General features: G+C 35.5%; 1 long non-coding RNA gene across 1 annotated transcript; it reads right to left on the bottom strand.

Annotated features, from left to right (window-relative positions):
- Window positions 1-276: 276 nt before the first annotated feature.
- Window positions 277-18,729, bottom strand: LOC116555989. The gene is made up of 3 exons (XR_004270773.1): window positions 18,597-18,729; window positions 17,465-17,466; window positions 277-287 (listed from the first exon to the last, which is right to left on the bottom strand). It is a non-coding gene; the product is annotated as an uncharacterized LOC116555989 (long non-coding RNA).
- Between the last annotated feature and the right edge of the window lie 626 nt (window positions 18,730-19,355).

Raw genomic sequence — 19,355 nt, 5'->3', positions numbered from 1 at the left:
CTGAAGAAAAAGATCTACAGGGAGACCTGACCTTTTCTGCCTTGAGAACACATAGATCTTTCTCCATAAAAAGATAATCTCTCACAATCTACAAGTGTGACCCTCTTCTGGTGCCTCATGGAAGTGTTGATATTCAACAGTTACAATGGGGATTATGTAAACCCAAATGAAACCTTTTGAAAAACTTCTAAAATATTTTTTCAGTAGACAGTTAAGGAAAAGACATAATATTCTCTTCAGCCCTGCCTACAGCCAGAAAGATTTCCTTCAATTTTTCATGGCCCTTTCTTATATGTTGATGACACTTCTATTCTCTACATCTGAATCATTCTTTGAATGTTTGCTTTTGTCTATTTCTATTGCTTCAATCCCATTTCAAACTACCCCTTCATGTGAATTACCACAATAGCCTCCTATTAGACTCCCACTACTAGTCTCCTCATACTGCTTTCATTAACTCAAGTGAATAGTCTGAACAGCGGAAAAAGTATCAAATATGATAAGATAATTTCTGATCATGTCATTCCACTACTGCAATTGACTGGTCTATTGAATTAAACATAACTTCTCAGGTGGTCTTCAAAGCTCTAGGGTTAACATATCAGTTCTGTCTTTTCCCCTGTTACTCCCTTAACCATATGCTTTATTGTGACTAATAACAACTCAATGTTAATTAAACATATTGAACTCTGCTTACCATTCTTAATAGCCTTCTCTCCACTTAGAATTTCCTTAGTCCTACTATGACAGATTGTATTTTCCAAAGATGGCCTCAACAACCTATATGCTTTTCTGCAACGTGTTCTTGCAACTCCTCCACCCAGCACTGGAGTCTATTTCATCACATCCTAGAACACAGCCAAATTTTTAACAGCTTCGACAAATAGAATATGACAAAAATAATTCTGTGCCAGTTTCATGCATAGGATGTAACTGGCCCAGAACATCTGCTTTCTGACTTTTGGTACCCAAACTCTGTGTAAGAAGCATAGAAATATAATTACCCTGGGATCATCATGTTTTAAAAAGGTGCTGGAAGATGCAGAGCTATGTGGGGAGGGAAGGAGAGAGAGAGAGAGACAGACAGAGAGAGAGAGAGACAGAGAGAGAGAAAGGGCAAGGAAAACCAAATCACCAGACAGTGAAGAAGTGAAGTCCTCTTAGAAATGGATCTTCCTGACCCTGCTGATGCCCTGCTGGATGGATCAGAGATAGACAGTTTAGCCTTGTTTGAACTCCTGACCCATAAGATGACAGGAAAAATAAAATAGCTGATTTAAGCTGCTAAGTTTTAGGGTAGTTGGCTATGCAGTAATAGATAATTTTAAAAAATGCATTCAACTTTACTTTTCATTAGATGTGCTTTCACCAAAGGCAGCAATAACAACCTAAACTAGAAGTCAAACATCTTCCTGTTCCTCACTCACTATACTTCTGTGCAGCCTGTTTCACTCTTCACTTCCCTTTTTGTAAATATTGTCCTAGGGTTGTTGGAACCTCTAGTCTATCAGTTCTCATAATCTGTTGCTGAGTCCCACCAACCGCTCAACCTCTCAATCTTGGTTTATCATCAAAATTCTCTCTTGATGGTCCCCCAATCTGGTCTTCATGCAACCGTGGCAAACGCCACATGTGATAGACCCAGAAGATGATGCAGTCAGAAAATGTATTTCCACACTCAAAATTAGAAAGCTACCTTTTCATTTCTATTTTCAAAATATTCTTTAATATTAAGCGATCATTAAAAAATCTGGAGACAACAGATGCTGGAGAGGATGTGGAGAAATAGGAACACTTTTGCACTGTTGGTGGGAGTGTAAATTAGTGCAACCATTGTGGAAGACAGTGTGGCGATTCCTCAAGGACCTAGAAATAGAAATTCCATTTGACCCAGCAATCCCATTACTGGGTATATATCCAAAGGATTACAAATCGTTCTACTATAAGGACACATGTACACGAATGTTCATTGCAGCACTGTTTACAATAGCAAAGACCTGGAACCAACCCAAATGCCCATCGACGATAGACTGGATAGGGAAAATGTGGCACATATACACCATGGAATATTATGCAGCCATCAGAAACGATGAGTTTGGGTCCTTTGTAGGGACATGGATGAACCTGGAAACCATCATTCTCAGCAAACTGACAGAAGAGCAGAAGATCAAACACCGCATGTTCTCACTCATAGGCGGGTGTTGAACAATGAGAACACATGGACACAGGGAGGGGAGCACTACACACTGGGGTCAGTTGGGGGGAAATAGGGGAGGGAGGGTGGGGGGTGGGAAGCTGGGGAGAGATAGCAAGGGGAGAAATGCCAGATGTAGGTGATGGGGAGGAAGGCAGCAAATCACACTGCCACGTGTGTTCCTATGCAACAATTTTGCATGTTCTTCACATGTACCCCAAAATGTAAAATGCAATAAAATAAATAAATGGGAAAAAAAAATTTGTCTTGAACCAATTTTCTCATTGGCATTCTTGTTTTTAATAAAACAGGTAATTTAAATAACAAGTATAAAGATTTTATCTTATTCCACTCAACCAAACTGTTTCCATTTAAAATCAAAAAGTATAATCCATAAATATATATTGTCCCTCTAGATTTGACCATGGTGCAAAAAAAAAACAAAAAACAAAAAAAGGAAAGAAAAAAGTTACATACCATCTCTGTGTATCCTGATGTCCATTTCTAAATTTTAATAGATTATTCATGTACTTTTGTTATCAGATTTTATGTCTCTAATCATATATGAACTTTTTATTCCATATTATATTTAAAATAGTCGTAGGTTTTCTTTTCTGTCTTTTTGTTTTGTTTTGTTTTTTTACTTTCTATAGGAGTAACTGATGTCCTCTTTTGTACATCTATATGTTCTGTCTCAATTATTACAGCTATTGTTAGGGGATGATTAAAGTAGGCACTCTGAAGGCAAAATTGCCTTCAGTCTCAAATCTTTTCTTTACTCGTCAGTTGTTTGATGGCTTTGAACAAATTGTTTAATCTTTTGCTTATAGATCATGAACTCATAGTCTACAGAAAATCAAGTTTATTCATCCAATGAAAAATTGACATTCCATAAGTATCTGTGAAATGAAATGACTTTATTAATCCTTTAAGACCCTGCTCTAAGGCTATCACCTTCATAAAACTTTCCCTCCCATCTCTGAAAACTACTCCTTTTCTTTTAAAAAACTCATGGAACTTTGTTAATCCTCTTGTATTACTGTTTTGTATCATATATTAAAATTACATACATCTCTCTTGAGAATAGAAACTATGACATCCTTTCATTCTTCACAGAATCTAGCATAGGACTTTATATTAAGCACTGAGTGAATATTTATCACATGTATTAATAAATTTTTGATTCATGTCTTAAAAAAATTATTTCTTATTTTTGAAAATAGAAACGAGGTCTTGTTACATTCCCCAGGCTTGTTTCAAACTCCTTGGCTGACGCAATCTGCCCACCACAGCTTCCCAAAGTGTTAAGATTACAAGTGGGAGCCATCACACCCAGCCCCATTTTCTTTATGTGATATAATTGCCTCCAATCAACATATTCCAAGTTATTTATAGTTTTATCTCAATATATTCATATTAATAAAACACTTATTAAAAGTTATTTTCTTGGTTATATTTATTTTGTTTCCTTTTTATTTTATATTATCTTCATTCAATAATGTATATTAACTATTTGAAATAAGAGCTGTTTTTTTTACACGTGCCTACATTTAATGTGAAATAATATTATCTCTCACTAGACCATGACTAATGAATAAAATCAATTTAATTCAAGCAAACAGCTTGAATTGATTATACTTCCTCTAGTGCTAAATTCATATATACTTCTAAGTAAATATCAAGTGTATACATGCTTTAAGAATTTCTTTAGTTATGTTAAATATAACATTCCACGTTTTTATCTTAGCTTTGTTTTTAGCAGCAAATTTGTCATGTAGTCAGAGTCCTACTTCTGCTACCTCACTCTTTGCTTGGATGCAGTTGCAGACTGTTGTCTGCAGCTGTTGCTCATTAACTACAATCTGCAGTGGAACTTGGTCCTTTTCCCTAAATGGCAGTGTTTTGATCATGGCATTCCCTAGAGCAGAAAATGAATGCATATATATGGGCCATATAATGAATGGCCTTCTTGGTAATAAATAAAAATTTTAAGAGCTGTTTACATTTTTATAAATACAGAAACAACTAATTTTTGAAAAAAAATGTATATTAACATATTCATTTGCTCAGAATGCATCAGTTTACCAAATATATTGAATTAGTGTAAGGTAATTCACTAATTCCTTAATATTAATATTGAATTAGTGTAAGGTATATAAGAATATATAAAATATAGTGATACACTATTTTGATTCTTATAACACACACTTTTACTTTCATAAGTTCTCAAGGTAACCAACATGGTCTATCTATTTATTTGTCAATCTATCTGGCTAGCTAGCTGATAACTAGGAAAAAAAAAATAGGAACTTAGCCATTTTTGTTGTACTTTATTCATGACCCAGTGTTTCTCTCTGTATCTTCACCCCTAGTGGAGACAGGTTTATTTTACTTAAAAGTCTTATTACTGCTTGTCATGTTGCTGAATCAGTAAAACCACATTATAGTTTGTTTCATAACCTTAGAATCTTGAATAGGCTAGTCTGTTAGCCTGATCCGTTCTTTGCTGAACTTTCTTCTCTTTCAAGAAAAGCATTTAACAGAATTCCAGGCCAATTCCTCCCAACCTTCTTATTAATCAGCTTATGCAATAACATGGAAAGAATTAATGTAGCAGTCTATTTCATTCAGTTCTTAATTATCACTGCAGCCATGGTGATGATACTTGGCCAAGTCCTGAGAACTAAACTGTTGGAATATTCACATAGTTACTGTGTAGTGATGTTATTCTATAAATGTAGAAGCAGTGGGTCATGATGAAGGAGGTTGTCAGCATATTGAGAGTGAACATGAAGATTCATGATATGCACCTGTTTTGGAGTCTGCACGATAGTTGGTCATGTGGTAGATATGTGACCAGCTACCTTTAAAAGGTTTTACTGGGCAAGGGCATCTCTCACTTGTTCCTGCAATTCACAGCTGAGGAGAAAGATATGTCTGTGCAATCCATGCAGAGGGAGGGCAAGAAAGCCACTATGTGACTTATATATATCCTTTTCCTACTGTTCTTGTCCTGCAGTCTTTGCTGTAATAAATCTTAGCCATGAGTATAACTTTATGTTGAGTTGTGTGAGTCCTTCCAGAAATTTACCAAAGTAGAAGGTGAAACTGCCAAGGTAGCAATAGTTATTTTTTTCCACATGTATTTTTTAATGTTCCATTTTAATTACAGGCGACTGGACATTTTTAATATTTCAAAGCATTAAAAAACTAAGCATATTGAAGATCTATATCTTTTTACCCCAATATTTGGATGTAATTTTGTAGTAATTGCTACCATTTTCATTTTTTTAATTGTTTTACTGCTTTTCTAAATCAGTCTCTCATAGCCTATAACAACATTTATTTGTAATGAATAAAAGTACTTTGATATATACACATTTTATCAAAACGACTTTAAGCCTACTGATATCTATGGGAAAATGATTCATTAGAATGTTGATGGACTAATATAATATTTTATACTTTTTCCTAAGGTGTGTGTAATAGGAATATGATGGATTTAGAGTTACTTCCTGAACACAGAGTTAAACCCTATCTCTGTCTCTTTATAGCTATGTCATTTTGACAGGTACTGTAGGAAAAACATCATCCACCTCATAAACTTGTTTTGAAGATTAAAGTTGATAGTGTATAAAATATACTGCCCAAAGTATGCCATACATGTAGATCATTAAGACAAAATTCTCTGAAACATTCATAAATTTAGAATATCTAAATAACTTGTTTTTTAATACTATCATAGATGTTAAATTTTTAACTTTTTTTCCTGTTTTCTGCTAGTATGTAAAAAATACAGTTGGTTTTTGCATGTTAACCTTGTCTCTTGTGACCCTGCCTAGTCTATTTATTAGGCCTAGTAGCTGTTTTTAGATAGTTTAATTTTTTTTTTAACATAAAAATACTTCTAGTACAATGTTGAACAGAAGTAGTGAGAATAGCAAGCATTGATTTGTTTCTGATTTCATTGGGAAAGAGTTTAATATTTTGCCATTAAGTAGGCTGTTAACTGTAGGTTTTTCATAGGTTCCCTTTATCAGATTGAAGAAGTCCCCCTCTAATCTTACTCTAGACAAAATTCTTCTTAGGTATGGGTTTGGAATTTTGTTAGTTGCTTTTTATGCGTCTATTAAGATAATCATGCAGCTTATCTTTTTTATTTTATTAATATGGTGAATTACACTGATTTTTGAGTGTTAAAACAGCTTTTTGTTCTTTAGATAAAGACTACTGGAAATGATGTGTTATCCTTTTCATATATTACTTCTGAAATTTACTTGAGATGGATTTTCTTTTGGATAGAGCTATTTCACAAGCATATTTATTTGCTGCAGATTATATGTTAATTTTAAAGCTTGAGATAACTCATTGTCTCTCTATCTCTCATGTAATCTCTTAGTAGTGTTGTCTTTTTCTTCTTAAAGCCCACTGACTTTTTATCTAGGACGTGGGTTTGTTTCTGTCAAGTAATTTAAGAACTCCCATATAAAACTTTCTACATAGGTAGAAGACTTCACTTTGAAATTGTTTGTGTTGGCATCAAGGAATTAAATCCCTTTCAAGTGCTATTGCAGGCCAAATTACAGGTTTTCAGTTTATAAAGATGTCTATGGCTGAGTAATGCCACCTGATAATGTGGAGTTTTAAGAGATTGACTTTTTCATTGAGGTTAAGGCTTATTTTGGGGCTTTACATTTTTTTATTAGTAATACAAATAATTTATTGTCATCTGATGATATAAGTAAACATACAGTTCACTTACACATTTCAATCAACTTATGTGGTGATCTAAATACCAATAATTACTTAATAAAAAAAAAACTCACTGAAACATTAGTTTTCACTAAAGATATAAGATTATATTCTGGTTATTCAAAAACAAATGTTTCTTTGGGTTCATTATTAACCAAAATTAGAGAGGCTGTTTATAGACATGTATGGAACATATATTATATATAATGCAATGGAATGAGACCTCTGAGGATATACACAATGGAAAAAAGTTAAAGCACACCTAAAGGTGTTGTGTTTTGTTTTGCTTTTAATTAATTACTTTTTCAGAGCAGTTTTAGGTTTACAACAAAATGAAGAAGAAGGCACAGGATTTTCATACAACCTTGGTAACTATGCATGTATAGCCTTTCCCATTATCAATATCTCCCACCAAAGTGGTCCATTTGTTACAATTGATGAGTCAACAGTGACATACCATATCCCCCAGACTCCATAGTTCACATTTGGGTTGACACTTGATGTTGTACATTCTATGAGTTTGGACAAATGGTGGACCTGTAGCCACCATTCTAGTTACATACAGAATAGTTCACTCTCCTAACAGTGTTTTTAACACACTTATATCAAATTACAACTTCCAAATGGGTAAAAGCATGACTCATGAATATATAAAATGTACACATGACAAAAATTGTATTCTAGTACTTAATGATGGAACAAGTAAGAAGTTTTAATTGATACAAAGAACATTTGCAAAGTAATTGTTTCTAAATAGTATTATATTGAGATCACCAGGTTAGAGATAAAAGTCATAGAAAGAGAAATAAAATTTTGGTATTATATATCATACCAGAGAGAAATTATTTTCGTCTTTCTAAAAAAAGTCTACAAGTTAAAATTTAACTTTTAAAAATTCAGTTTAAAAATCTAATTTCCCTTTCTTAAGTCTTAAATAGTGAGGTAATCATGCACATTCCCATGAATAATGATTTGCTTTCATATAACATTGAAAAAATGTGCTATTCATATTTTTCCTTATTTTCAAGGTTTAGATAATTTTTCTAACATAGATAAAAGCCATGTATACCTATTATAGTTACATAGTGCTATACTCTGAAAAGCATGTAAAGTGAAGTTTTATGGAATGTTTAGAAAAGGAAAATATGTTTCTATTTGACCTTCAGGGATTGTAGCCTAGGAATTGGCAGAGATGGAAAGCGGATGGAGCAGAGATCAGTAAACAAGAAAAGAGCTGATTTGAAGGCACAAAAGCCAGAAAGCATGGTTATATTTTGCAATAGAAAGGACTCTAGTTTGCTTACAGTGCTGGAAGCATGGAAGAGAAGAACAGGCTATAAAGGCCAAGAAGATGGTTTGAATCTGGATTGTGCCATGCTAAGGGATTTTGATTTTTCTTGTTAGGTAATAAGGATCCCTAAAGCTTTTAGAGTTGGATAAGGAAGATTAGATCTGCTCATTAAGAAGAATGAACTAACAATAGAGTCTTTTCTAGGATGCTATTGAAGGAATTGAGAGACAGAATATACAAATGAGCAAGAGCCAGACCATACAGAAAAATAGAACCCTAATCCACAATTTGTAGCTACCAGCACAGGATGCCAGCATTCTGTACATCTGACTTGCAGGACATCAGACTATTATCTCTAACGATTAATCCAGGAAGCCAAAGAATAACTCCTGTTACAATTGATCCAAAATGACCAGGCCTTGATTAATAACTGACAAATAATTTTTGTCCCTGCTTCCAACTTCGGACCAACTAGAGGAAGCCAGTTATGCACCTCTAACCAATCCCATTGGATGCTTCACTTCTAGTTAGCCACCTACAGCTTCCTTACAACAACAACCTCCAATCAGGGAATAATAGCTGAAGCCTTCCCTTTTTTCAACTACCAAGCTTCCACTTCTCCGCCACACTTTGAGTCTGCCAAAATGCAAGCAATGATGGCTGATTCCTTTGCTATTAAAAACTCTGAGTAAATAAACCTTGCTTGTTCTCATTCAGATGGTCTTTGTTTACTTCCATAAAACACACTACCATTGAAATTGAAGATTCTTCTTTAACTAACAGCTTTATTAAGATACATGAATCTGTCCAGTCAATATAATTTGGATCTTACAGTATGCCAGACAGTGTCAGGGAGTAAAAATGTAAGCATATACACTCTTACCTATCAAAAGCCTTTACATTATGTAGGATAGAAACAAGTAAATATACATCATACCCTATCAAATACAAAACTGAGCCGAAGTTAAAATTAACACAAACTGATTATTCATAAATGTGTGGCTAGAGAACCTATTGTAATCACTTTCATTTCAGCAGAGACTCAAGGATGTGAGAGAGTAAATTTTACATGGTAAAAAAGAAGAACATAATGAAAGAGTCTCTAATTGGTGAGCATTATATTAAAGTCAGATGTGAAGTCTTATTCATGTATATTTGAGATTAGTTGGTATACTAGAAGTGGGTGAGCTGGTACTTTAAGCATATTTCAAAATAGGAAGTCTTATTCCATGTTAAATACTGAAGATTTTCTTTGGCTGGCCATTTCCTGGAACAAGTCTAGTTGACAGGGTGCTTTCATGTGGTGTGTCTATCAAAATGGTCCTTAATGAAGGCAGAGGATATGGTATGACAGGAAGTTTCTTACTACTGTATACTAAATAATGAGTTCTTAATAGTTTAATATAGAGAGAGAAATCTGAATTTACAGATGAGATAATTTTGGTACTGCTGGATTGCCATCACAAAAAGATGAAACTGCAAAAGTGGCTGCCCCCAACATGTCTGAAGACCAATTTATTTAAATTAAAAACAGTTTATGAACCATTCAGGACATATGCATAGGCATAGGCAAGAACTTCATGACTAAAACACCAAAAGCATTGGCAACAAAAGCCAAAATAGATAAATGGGACCTAATTAAACTCCAGAGCTTCTGCACAGCAAAAGAAACAATCATTGGAATGAATTGGCAACTAACAATGGGAAAACATTTTTGCAATCTATCCATCTGACAAAGGGCTAATATCCAGAATCAACAAAGAACTAAAACAGATTTACAGGAAACAAACAAACAAACCCATTCAAAAGTGGGCAAAGGATATGAACAGACACTTTACAAAAGAAGACATATATGAGGCCAACAAACATATGAAAAAATGTTGATCATCACTGGTCATTAGAGAAATGCAAATCAAAACTACATTGAGATACCATCTTATGCCAGTTAGAATGGCCATCATGAAAAAATTTGGAGACAACAGATGCTGGAGAGGATGTGGAGAAATAGGAACACTATTACACTGTTGGTAGGAGTGTAAATTAGTTCAGCCATTGTGAAAACCCTGTGGCAATTCCTCAAGGACCTAGAAATAGAAATTCCATTTGACGCAGCAATCCCATTACTGGGTATATATCCAAAGGATTATAAATTGTTCTATTATAAGGACATATGCACACCAATGTTCATTGCAGCACTGTTTACAATAGCAAAGACTTGGAACCAACCCAAATGCCCATCGATGATAGACTGGACAGGGAAAATGTAGCACATATACACCATGGAATACTATGCAGCCATAAAAAATGATGAGTTCATGTCCTTTGTAGGGACATGAATGAATCTGGAAACCATCATTCTCAGCAAACTGACACAAGAACAGAAAATCAAACACCGCATGTTCTTATAGGCGGGTGTTGAACAATGAGAACACATGGACACAGGGAGGGGAGCATCACACACTGAGGCCTGTTGAGGGGAACTAGGGTAGGTACATTGGGGGGGTGGGGAGTTGGGGAGGGATAACATGGGAGAAATGCCAGATATAGGTGATGGGGAGGAAGGCAGCAAACCACATTGCCTTGTATGTACCTATGCAACAATCCTCCATGTTCTTCACATATACCCCAAAACCTAAAATGCAATAAAATATATGTATATGTAAAAAAACAGTTTATGGGTTTTTATATATGTATATACATATAAATTTTTAAAAAACACAGCTCACACATAAAGCAATACTGCAAACCCTCAGTCTATATTTGACATACATAACTGTAAGTCTATAATCTAAAATTTTGCTTATATTGGCTAGTGTTAAAAAATGGAATTTTCATGCCATTAACAGTGACACGTTTCCTATAGTCACTACCATTGACACATCCTTATACCAGTGTATTTCACATATCCATGTTACTTGGAAAGGCTTTGGGCTTGCAAGTGTTGAAGAAATATAATTAAAAACAAAATTGTCTCTCAAACCAGAAATTCTCTCCACAAAGACAGGAGAGAAAGAGAACACTTGTATTATGAAAAAGCATTACACCAGAATATAATGCACATCACAGGCAATCCATTAAGAGATTGCAAAGACAGAAAGGAATCTCTACCCCTTATATAATCAAGTAGCCCATTACATACGTTTTTCAGATGAACAATAACTGGTTGTCAAGTAAGAAGACTGACAGCACCTTTTGTCACACAGTTCTTTCTAACTTTACCTTGTAATTGGGGTGACCATCTGTGTTAACATATTGGCTATATCTAGAGAAACAAATTAACAAACAAAACCATATACCTTTATGACAATACATAGGTTTGCAAATTGGAGCAAGGTGCCCACAAAAGTTAGACTCGTTCCTTCCACAGAAACTGGGAGATAGGAGCACTATCTGCCTTGATGTTACCATTTATATTAGTCTGTTCTCATGCTGCTACGGAGAAATACCTGATGCTGGGTAATTTATAAAGGAAAGAGGTTTAATTAATTCACAGTTCTGCATTGTTTGGGAGGCCTCAAGAAAGTTACTATCATGGTGGAAGGCAAAGGAGAAGGAGGTACCTTCTTCACAGGGCAGCAGGATGGATTGAGTGCAAGAAGCAGATATGCCAGATACTTATAAAACTATCAGATCTGAAACTCACTCATTATTACGAGAACAGCATGGCGGAAAACCACCCCCCATGAATGAATTACCTCCACCTGGTCCCACCCTTGACAGGTGGGGATTATGGCAATTACAATTCAAGGTGCTATTTGAGTGGGGACACAGAGCCAAACCAAATCAACATTTCAAAAAGATGGCTTCCAGGCTCTGAAGGATATTCCTGAGTCATAAAGTTCACAATACACCTATCTGGTTTTCTTTTTTTTTTTTTTTGCGCGGTGGCTCACGCCTGTAATCCCAGCACTTTGGGAGGCCAAGGCGGGTGGATCACGAGGTCAAGAGATCGAGACCTATCTGGTTTTCAAAATAATTTCTATACATTTCAAAGAGAGGAGAATGTACTTACAATGATAAGGTTTCTAAAGTAAACGCTCTAAGAAAAATGAGGATGAAGAAGTCTCTTTATCTCAATGGGGAAATTAAGTCTCTTATTTTAAATTTTTATTTATACAAAAGTACCCTGACAAAGTTCACCTGAATGTCCACCCTCCAAATGAAGTGACTTAAGATGACGTTTTAAAAATAATTCTCTTTAACAATGACAGTTAGTGGCATTTGTGTAGTGATTCTATTAACCAGTTTTAGGGAATTAGGAAACTTTAAAAAATACAGATTTTGGCCACCATGGTGGTTCACATCTGTAATCCTAGCACTTTGGGAGGCTAAGGTGGGCGGATTACCTGAGGTTAGAAATTCAAGACAGCCTGGCCAACATGGAGAAACCCCATCTCTACTAAAAATACAAAAATTAGCTGGGCAAGGTGGTAGGCACCTGTAATCCCAGCTATTCTGGAGGCTGAGGCCGGAGAGTCACTTGAACCCAGGAGGCAGATGTTGCAGTGACCCGAGATTGTGCCATTGCATGCCTGCCAGGGCAACAGGAGCAAGACTCCGTCTCAAAAAAAAAAAAAAAAATGTGGATTTTAGGACGGTTGGTCATAGAAACCAATTAAAAAGACCTGAAATTCAGTTCAAATAGTTCAAATAGTTTCCTTCTTATCAAGTTCTGTCAAGGCTATTTTGAGTCATGTTATCCCTTGCCACTCCTTAAGAAACATCAATGAAATAATGACTATGACTACGCAACCTCAGTGAAATAATAACCTCACATAATTGCTTTTGAATTTGCTTAATGGCTTTTGGGTCAGCCTTAGGGTACTTGTTTATCCAAAACAATTAATAATTTCTAATTATGCCTGGAGTCACCTTTTTTATTTTGGGAGATGAGGTATTCCCTTTCCCATAACTGAGTGATTATCATGGCATCAGTAATTCAGGGCATCCCCACACTAGACTCATACAAAATGCACCACAATGATATAGTTTAAAAGTACTTTGAATAAGACGTTATTTTTTAAAATATCTCATCACTATTATATTTCATTTGTAAGCCAAGAAGACTAAAACCAATTAAAGTTGATGGTTAAATTTGAAATATATCTGTGACGTACTGCTATGTTCAATACATAAGCAAGTCCCTGACTTATTCCAGTAATCAGTCTTTCAGTTATTTTCCTCTTTATAGCGCTACAAGACCCCTAAAGCATGGCTAACTATCTTCAACTTAAGCACTTCAGGCAATAAGTAGCAAAATCACTAACACAATTATGATGATTAAAGTGTTCATTTTAAAATGATGACATCTACTTATAATCAGCGTGACAATAGCTTTTTTAGTAATTTAAATTGTACGGCCGTGGCTTTAGAATTAACCTGCATTGAGGAATTTGTTAAAATATTTAATAAGATAATAAGCTAAATTAACATAAATATTTAAGGTAAAGAAATAATGCTTTAAGTCATTCTTTCAAAATAAAAGTAATTATATTTTCTTCTTTAGAAACATGTTTTATTCACATGTTAATGTATTATTAAATCTTGTGGAAAAGGCTCTCAATAACTCACTTTTTGTTTTTTGGTGTTGTAATGATTTTTTTACAAAGCTTATTGGAATAGGGAAATGTTCCTGTTTAGCATGTCTGGTCTATAGAAAAATAACAATTTTTATTGACTTTTATTAGGACAAACACCTGTAGTTTAAGGAAAACATGATATAATCCCTGTAGGTTGTGGTTATTTTTGGTTAGCTTAGCTCATTTTCTGTTTCCTATTCCCAGTGCCAATCCCCTGCAACCACTGTCTCCCCAGAATAATACAGAAGAGGAAACATACTGTTTTACTTGATCCATACCTACCTCCTTCAAGCTCTTGAAACTTTTTAGCCAGGTAGTACATTATTGTTTCCTTCCCCCACAAAAAGACTCATAGCGAGACAAAGTGGTGTATACCTGTAGTGCCAACCACTCTAGAGGCTGAGGCAGGAGGACTGCGTGAGACCGGTAGTAGTGTATTGTGACCACACCTCTGAATAGCAACTGTACCCCACCCTGTGCAACATAGCAAAAACTTGTCTTAAAAAGAAAAAAAAAAGCCAATATTTGACCTCTCTAGCCCTTTCTCCAGTGCTTTCTATCTATCCTAATCTAGACCATTCAATTCTCTGTTAAATAAGTATCATTTTATTTTCCTGCCACCTTGTCTTTGGTTGTAATTTTGTTGCTGCTTCTTCCTGGAAGGGTCTCACACATTCTTCATCTAGCTTCTTCTCGTTAAACGATATTAATACCAATCTTTCAAGATCTAGGCAAAAGCTACCTATTTCCAAATACCTTTGCCACTACAGCCAGAAATAATCATCTCTAAACTACCATTGCACTGAATTTATATCACCTGCTCACACATCTATTAAAAGTATAATTGCTGAATGCCTATTATGTGCTAGGAAACCTTTAGGTACTAGGGATCACTGCCGAACAAAGTCAGATTGTGACCTCATGGAAACATAAAGTCACTGCTAGTGGCATTCATAAACTAACATTTATTAGAGTTATATGTGTTTTTCTCCCCTCCAAGCGCATTAACTTTCTGAAAGTGGGAATAGTGTTCTATTCATCTTTGTATCCTCACAGTGCTTAGGACAGTGTCTGGAATGTAGTAGATGGATGATTGATAAATTGATCTTACTGTGTGGAGAAAACATGCTCCATTTCATTTGAGTACCTTTGGAAGCACAGGTGGCCCCTGATTTACTGGCTTATACTTATCCCACTATGTGATCCTTCTCTATCTTTAGCCTGTATTCAGTCTCTATTATTAGTAGCTTATGAGTTATTGTAAAATAACTTAGAGTTTTTAAAGAGTGGGAATGGGACTTCAGAAGGTTAAGGAGAAGTTTGAAATAAATTAAGAGGAGTAGCCAAAATAAATTATCTGAAATACAAATCTGAACACTCCATTTTCATATTGACAACTATTTATAGAAAATATTTTTTAGGATAAAACCTAAGCCAATTAACATACCTTACCAAGACTTGCATAAAATAGACTCTGCCAAGTTTTTCAATTTCATTTCTCCCATTCTTTTTGCCTAGCTAATTCCTGCTTAGCTTTAGCAGTTCTGTTTCCTGCAACAAAACACACTTAAGTTTTCTTTTAGGGAACCACCTTTCCCCTATTCTCAACCTTGTGGTCTGTGAAATTATAATTGACTGTCTGAAGTTAACTTGGGGTACCTCATCTCCTGTATCCATTAACAGACACTCCTCATTTCCCCCACAGTCCCCAGCTGTAGGCAATCACAAATGTATTTTCTATCTCCATACATTGTCTATTGTGTAGATTTTATATTAATGGACTCACACAACAGAGATTTTTGTGATGACATTCTTTCAGTTGGCATAACATATTTAAGGTTGATCCCTGTCATAGTGTGTGTCAGTACTTTATTCTTTCATAGGACTGAAAAAAATATCATTGTATGGGTAGATCATATTTTATTTATCCCTGGACATTTGAGTTTCTTTCACTATTTGGCTATTATGAATTCTACAATGAACAACCATGTATAAGTATTTGTGCAGATATATGATTTCAGTTATCTTGGATATGTACCTAGAAATGGAATTGCTGGTTACATGGTAAATCTGTTTAACTTTTTAAGGCACTAACAAACTGTTTTTCAAAGTGGCTACAGCATTTTACTTTTCACAATGTGTGAGGGTTCCAATTTCTTCACTGACTTCTTGACAACAACTGCTATTATCTGTCTTTTTAATGATAGTCATCCTACTGGGTGTCAACTGGTATCTCATTATAGTTTTGATTGACATTTCTCTAATTACTAATGATGTTGAGTATCTTCTCTTCTGGTTAGTAGACATTTGTATAACTTTTTGGAGAAGCATCTATTCAAATCTTTTTTTCATGTTTTTTAAAATAAGACAACTTTTAGAGCAGTTTATATTTGCTGCAAAACTATGTGGAAGGTAAAGAGATATTTTATATAACCCCTGCCCCTACACATGCATGGCTTTCCCCACTGTCAATATCCCTCACCAAAGTGATACATTTATTGCAACTTGAACCTACATTGACACATCATTATTCCCAGAATCTTAGCTTTCACTCTTGGGGTTGTAAATTCTATGGATTTGGACAAATATATAATTATGTGTATTTACCATTACAGTATATAGAGTGGTTTCAATGACCAAATATTCTCTGTGGTCTGTCTGTTTATCCCTGTTCACTCTATATCCTCGCCATCACTGATTGTTTTACTGTCTCCATAGTTTTGACTTTTCAAGAGATTTATGTAGTTGGAATTATATAGTATGTAGCCTTTTCATATTGGTTTCTTTCACATAGTAAGTAATGTTTACTTATGTTTCCTCTCTGTCTTTTCATAGTTCATTCATTTTTGGCATTGAATAATATTCCATTGTCTTCTCCCTTCACTTTTTTACTTTTCCCATTTCATTTACTTTTCTCTTTTCAATCTGGATGTCTTCTATTTCACTTATTTGTCTAATTGTCCTGGCTGGAACCCCCAGTACAAGGTTAAATAGAATAGGAAGATTCTGAGTCTGTCCCACAGACTCTGGCTGAGTGACAAATGAACAGAGTATGCAGACACAGACTTGCCTGTTAGCATGACTAGGGGACCCCTGCCAGAGTCAGTAGCAGCTGGTAACACTTGCATTTATTTAGTAAAGATGTCATGATGAAGACCTAGAGCAAACACCATTTATGGGTAATAAACAGTGTCGACCCCATGAGTAGAGATCAGTCTTGTGTGTGGATGATCAAAGATCAGTTTTAGGACAACATGGGTAAATAAGCTATTTAGATAAACTACTAGATTTGGAAGATGGGCTCAATAGAGTATAGCAGGTACAGTAGCAGGCAAAGTGAGAGAATAAAAAAGTAGCAAATTATCTGGAGTGAATAGTGTCTGTGTCCAGAGCAGGATTCACTTAGCCTCCTGAGTCATCTTCTTCAGCATCCCACAGGTGATGTTTGGGGCTTGTGTCATCTGGAGTTGCAGGTCCTGCAGGGTCATTTCCTTCGTTTCTGGAAGCAAGTTTTGTCCTAGCCACGCCATAGTATGGTTTGACACATCATGCTGGAATCCAAAGAGAATCTGAGGGGGTGTGAACACAAGCATAACCTCTTCCTCATGTAAGCAAATCATTTGGATCACACCATACATTACTATTTACATCTTTCCATAAAACTGTGGATTTTATGTCTTGAGAGGTTTTAGCAAAGTGCTTTTCTGTAGCTGCTTGAAATTTGTCATATAAATTTAAGAAATTAAGGATAAATAAGGCTTGTGCTAGTAGTGTTGCAGGGTCAGGGCCTTTACTCATATTCCCCCTTTTTTTGGTTTCTGAGCATATTTTTAAGAGTGGAGTGAACTACATTTGTAGACAAAACTACAGGAGTCTGAGGTAAGAACTGAAATAGTTTGTCAGCATGAAGGACAAGCTCTGTATGGCCTGCATAACAGAGAGTGCTATCTGAAAATCTAGAGATAGGGGCAAGACTACTTTGAATTGCTTTTTACTCAAGGGACTTCTTATGACATCAGGGTCATAACCTAGCAACAGATTTCATTGTCTGTGGCCCACATAGATGACTCTACTAACTAGCTGGATATAGAGAGATAGTGTTTTAGTCCTGGTATGTGAGCAAAACACCCGTTCTAGGAAGCATAGCCCTGGAGTCATCTGTCCTAGTAATCCTGTTGGGGAATGTTTAGCAGGAAAAACAAACAATTGAACTGAATATTTTGGGTCTGTGCAATCTTGTTGCCTCTGAGAAATATCTTGCTCTACTTCCTCAATTTCCTTTTTTGCTGCTGGGGTTAAATACCTGGGAGAATCTACGGCTGTATTTCCTTTTAAGATAGAAAACAGTTTTGCCACTTATCAGTAGTTATGCCCAAGGTAGGGCAAAGATAGTTAATATTGCCCAGTAATTTTTGATAATCATTTAAGATATGTAAGTTGCTGGTATTTAATTTAACCTTCTGAGATCTTACTGACGTGGAAGTTAGTATGTATCTAATAAGACATTTCCAAGAAGAGGACATTTGTACTTTTTCAGGTGGTATGATTAAACCTCTTAACTGTATATTCCATTGGACAGAGGCATATAAACATAAAAGTACTGGCTTTGTTGGTTCTGCTAATAAAATATCATCCATGAAATAAATAATCTTGCAATTAGGAAATTGTTTTCTCCTGGGGAACAAAGCCTGATTTACATAATACTGACACATAGTAGGACTGTTCAGCATTGTTTAAGGAAGCACTTTCCAATGAAATCAGTGAGGTGGCCTTTCATTACTGATAGCTGGTATTATAAATGCAAATTTTTCTCTGTCCTGTTCTGCAAGGGGAATAGTATAAAAGCAGTCTTTTAAGTCAATAATGACTATAGGCCAATTTTGAGGAATTGCTGCAGGGGAAAGGAGCCCCTGTTGAAGGGGCCTCATAGGTAGCAAATCAGCATTGATAGCCTGTAAGTCATGCAAAAGTCTCCATTTGCCAGACTTTTGGAAATGACAAAAATGGGAATTCCATAGGTAGCAAATTAGCATTGATAGCCTGTAAGTCATGCAAAAGTCTCCATTTGCCAGACTTTTGGGAATCACAAAAATGGGATTTCCAAGGGCTGTTAGATGGTTCTATATGACCAGCTGTTAATTGCTCCTCAACAAATTTTAGGCTTGTAGTAATCTCTCTCCCTTTAAAAGCTACTGTTCTACCCAAACAGGATTTTGAGAGAGCCACATCAGGGGTAGGGGAATTATAATAGTGGCCGTTATTAGAAAGAAGTCTGCTCTTCACATAATTGATCAAATTCTGCCCTCCAGAGGAGGTATTGACTGGCATTTAAAGTTGTTTTAGCTAGCACTGACCAGTCCCATGGGCTCATATGGAAGTTGTCTGCTATGATCTCAATTAATCCTTTTCTAAATAGGCTAGTGGCTCTGTTTTCCCCAATGCTTTTTCTTACCTCTTTATAAGCATCAAAAGTAATGGGTTCATATGCCTGATTGCCTTGTCTATTTTCCACTACTGGGCAGGCCAAGAGTTCCCCTTC

The sequence above is a fragment of the Sapajus apella genome, unplaced genomic scaffold (assembly GCF_009761245.1).
Source record: "Sapajus apella isolate SASKATOON/1434 unplaced genomic scaffold, GSC_monkey_1.0 scaffold16, whole genome shotgun sequence".
Taxonomy (NCBI): domain Eukaryota; kingdom Metazoa; phylum Chordata; class Mammalia; order Primates; family Cebidae; genus Sapajus; species Sapajus apella.
Note: the sequence above shows the minus strand (reverse complement) of the source record. Positions and strands in the feature narration are given on the sequence as shown.